The sequence below is a fragment of the Pseudophryne corroboree genome, chromosome 5, assembly GCF_028390025.1.
Source record: "Pseudophryne corroboree isolate aPseCor3 chromosome 5, aPseCor3.hap2, whole genome shotgun sequence".
Classification (NCBI taxonomy): domain Eukaryota; kingdom Metazoa; phylum Chordata; class Amphibia; order Anura; family Myobatrachidae; genus Pseudophryne; species Pseudophryne corroboree.
Genome location: NC_086448.1, coordinates 3,447,127 through 3,451,520, shown reverse-complemented (window position 1 = coordinate 3,451,520; position 4,394 = coordinate 3,447,127). Strand labels below are relative to the sequence as shown.

General features: G+C 53.0%; 1 non-coding gene across 1 annotated transcript; it reads right to left on the bottom strand.

Moving 5' to 3' along the window:
- Positions 1–2,218: 2,218 nt before the first annotated feature.
- On the bottom strand, positions 2,219–2,337 carry LOC134931091 (5S ribosomal RNA). Its single transcript, XR_010178961.1, has one exon. It is a non-coding gene; the product is annotated as a 5S ribosomal RNA (ribosomal RNA).
- Between the last annotated feature and the right edge of the window lie 2,057 nt (positions 2,338–4,394).

The window sequence follows — 4,394 nt, the reverse complement described above, 5'->3', positions numbered from 1 at the left end:
GGGGTGCCTTGAGGTCCGGTTTTGAGAATCTCTGCCTAATGTACTAAGTCATGGAGAGAGATAAAGTACCAACCAACCGGCTCCTGTCATTTATTCAAACACAGTGTAACACGGCAGCTAGGAGCTGACTGGTACTTTACCCATACGTGCCTACCTGACCCTCTCCATGAGGGAGAAAATGCTCTGTTCCTGGACTTTCCTGGTAATGTATGATTGCCATCACCTGTGGTGAGCTAGTTAATTGATAAGAAAGGTGTTTCACCAAAGGTTACCAGGAAAGTCCAGGAACAGAGCATTTTCTCCCTCATGGAGAGGGTCAGGTAGGCAAGTATGACCTAAGTTCCTATACCCCCTGTATTCCTCCTTATTGCCCCACAATCCTACTGTCACACCCTGGCCTCCGTCTGGCATTCCTGTTACTACGCAGCAGCGTCTCAGACCCTTTCTTATATCTTTACAGATGGCCTCGCCCCTAGCGCCTTACAGCAGCAAGGCCATCACACTAGGGTGGGTAGGTGGGCAGCTTTCCCTGCAGCCTGCCCTCTCCCAGGCCCTTAGCAGCTAAGTGCTTTGTTTCTGGCCTCATTACTTGGGCAGTGGCTGGCATGGGCCTCGTCTGCCACAGAATGGGAAGGGCTACGGAAAGCCTTCTTCAGGACAGCGCTGGTCTCCTTGGTGACTGGGAATGGCTGTTGAAGGCTTGGGCTGCTTTGCACAGAGTCCAGGCCACGGGTGGAGGGTTGCTGGGAGCCAGGAACACATTGTGGACTCAGGCAGCTGTCTGGAATTAGCAGTGGCTTTGCACAAGGATTCCTGTGCACCTCAGGACGGTGCTGCTACTGCTGGAACATTGCAGACGTGGGCCCACACCAGGCATTGGGGCCTAGAGAAGATGGCCTCCTGTGATCCCCTGCTGAGGCTGTGAGGTATTACTTACACACCTGTCCCACCCACAAGTAATATGCTACTTTCCCAAAAGATCACTTTACAGGTGATTATTCTGATGACAGCCATTTTGTGGCCAGTGAGAGCCTCCTCTAATTTGGCCATTTTAAAAGAGGGGCCCAGAGTTGATTTCCAAATAAAAGGGAGCAGTTGGAGGGGCGACAGTTGTAGCTGCTGAGAGAGGAGCGCCGGGAGACGCCATCCAGCAGTGTGACGCAGATAAGCAGCTGACAGGAAGAATTCCAAGCAGACTGGCTGAGACTTGTGGTTCCACGCGGAAGTGAGAGCTATACTTACCTTTTGGAGGAGAAGTAGCAGCATGCGGACTCAGCATAGTACATTGGTGAAATGACACCATTTATATGTTCACACTCATCCATTGTTGGGAAACAGACATAGGGGGTCTATGTACTAAGCCTTAAAGCATAGATCTGCAAACTCGGTCCTTATTACCCCCGCACAGTGCATGTTTTGCAGGTAACCCAGCAGGTGCACAGGTGGATTAATTACTCACAGACACATTTGAAAAGGTCCGCAGGCGGAGTTCATTATTTCACTTGTGATTCTGTGAGGAGACCTGCAAAACATGCACTGTGTGGGGGTAATGAGGACCGAGTTTGCAGACCTATGCCTTAAAGAGAGATAAAGTGGCCAGAGGTAAAGTAACAGCCAATCAGCTCCTAACTGCCATGTTACAGGCTGTGTTTGAATAATGACAGTTAGGAGCTGGTTGGCTGGTTCTTTACCTCCATCCACTTTATCTCTCTCCGAGGCTTAGTACATATTGCACTGCATCCAGTTCCCGTGTCTGCTGCATGTCCGGGTACTGAATAAAAAGTGCATACATGCAGGATTCACTATGACGTTGGTTAGGGTCCAGATGTTTAGGACTGACCTGATATCTGGCTGATAAGGTGCCCAGCAATGCAGTGGACTGGGTTTGAGGGCAGACACTTTGCCAGTGTGTGAGGTGGCCGTATAACCTGTGTGCCAGGTGGCGCGTTTAGCGCACTGTCTGTTGCAGCAGGAAATTTGGGCGCAGCATCGCTGTGATTTCACTGTGTCGGTGACACTAGGTGGGATGTACGGCGCTGCTAACGTAGTGGTGTATGCATTATCCTGATGAGTATGGGGCTGCCGCCGAGTGGTAAACGGTTCGGGTTTTCTGCATGAACATAGAGGAATGAAAGAAAGAAAGAAAGCAAAAAGTTTAATTTGAAAAAATGAAGAAGAAAAAGAGCGACCCCTGCTGGTTGCAGCCTAGAAAAGCAAAAGCCTACAGCACCTGGTATTCCCAGGCGGTCTCCCATCCAAGTACTAACCAGGCCTGACCCTGCTTAGCTTCCGAGATCAGACGAGATCGGGCGTGTTCAGGGTGGTGTGGCCGTAGGCAGAGACAAGGCTCTCACTTGCTCCTTTTCTACTTGTCACCAGCAGCCTGGATCCACCTCCCCAGCCCAGCTGCACGTTGCTTGTTACTCAGCTCCAGACTCTGCCTGCATCACAGCACAAGGCTCCCTCTCTCTTCCCCTATCATCCGGCCACATCTTACTGCTGCTGCAGCCTCTGGAACCTTCCTCATACTTGCCTACCTGACCCTCTCCATGAGGGAGAAAATGCTCTGTTCCTGGACTTTCCTGGTAATGTATGATTGCCATCACCTGTGGTGAGCTAGTTAATTGATAAGAAAGGTGTTTCACCAAAGGTTACCAGGAAAGTCCAGGAACAGAGCATTTTCTCCCTCATGGAGAGTGGCAGGTAGGCACGTATGACTTTACCTCTCTCCAAGGGTTAGTACATAGGGTCTAATTCAGACCTGATCGCAGCAGCAACCTTTTTCTCTAATGGGTAAAACCATGGGGGTCATTCTGAGTTGATCACTAGCTGCATTTGTTCACAGCGCAGCGATCAGGCTAAAAAATGGCTGTTCTGCGCATGTGTATGTGCGTTCGTTGTGCCCGTCACGTACCGGCACAGTGAACGATGCAGTTTTGCACAGGGTCTAGCGATGCATTTCAGTCGCACTGGCTGCCGCAGAGTGATTGACAGGAAGGGGGCATTTCTGGGTGTCAACTGAGCATTTTAAGGGAGTGTTTGGGAAAACGCAGGCGTGCCAGGGAAAGCGCAGGCGTGGCTGGGCGAACGCTGGGCGGGTGTGTGACGTCAAATCCGGAACTGAATAGTCTGAAGTGATCGCAAGCGCTGAGTAAGTTTTGAGCTACTCTGAAACTGCACAAACTTTTTGCAGTCGCTCTGCGATACAACCGTTCGCACTTCTGCTAAGCTAAGATACACTCCCAGTGGGAGGCGGCATAGCGTTTGCACGGCTGCTAAAAACTGCTAGCGAGCGATAAACTCGGAATGACCCCCAAGGTGCACTGCAGGTGGGATAGATGTAACATGTGCAGAGAGAGTTAAATCTGTGTGAGGCGCGGTGGGAGGGCAGATGTAACATGTGCAGAGAGAGTTAGATTTGGGTGGGGTGTGTTCAAACTGAAATCTAAATTGCAGTGTAAAAATAAAGCAGCCAGTATTTACCCTGCACAGAAACAAAATAACCCACCCAAATCTAACTCTCTCTGCACATGTTACATCTGCCCCACCTGCCACACCTCACCCAGATCTACAGTACCTCTCTCAGCACATGTTACATTTGCTCCCCCTGCACTGCACATGGTTTTGTCCATTAGAGAAAGATTTTACTTTTGCGATTAGGTCTAAATTACTGTAGGCCCATAGTCCAAGTATTCCAACCTCGGCCCCCTGGGCACAGTGACAGAGCAGGGGGGATGTACTAAAGCTGAAATGGGGTAAATACAGTTTTCTGGGTTTTACAGCATTTTCAAATGTACTAAAGGCCCGTGACCACGGAGGGATATGCCATAGCCTTTGGCCTTTCCACGTCGTGTTGTGTGAGGGATCCACCCAGCATGCCCTGCGGCCACCATTGCCCCCCCCCCCCCCCAGCATGCCCTCCGGCCACCATTGCCCCCCCAGCATGCCCTGCGGCCACCATTGCCCTCCCCCTCAGCATGCCCTGTGGCCACCATTGCCCTCCCCCCCCCCCAGCATGCCCTGCGGCCACCATTGCCCCCCCCAGCATGCCCTGCGGCCACCATTGCCCACCCCCCCCGGAATGTTCTCCGGCGACCATTGCCCCCCCCCAGCATGCCCTCCGGCCACCATTGCCCCCCCCAGCATGCCCTGCGGCCACCATTGCCCTCCCCCCCCAGCATGCCCTGCGGCCACCATTGCCCACCCCCAGCATGCCCTGCGGCCACCATTGCCCCCCCCCAGCATGTTCTCCGGCGACCATTGCCCCCCCCCCAGCATGCCCTGCGGCCACCATTTCCCTCCCCCCCAGCATGCTCTGCGGCCACCATTGCCCCCCCCCAGCATGCCCTGCGGCCACCATTGCCCCCCCCCAGCATGCCCTGCGGCCACCATTG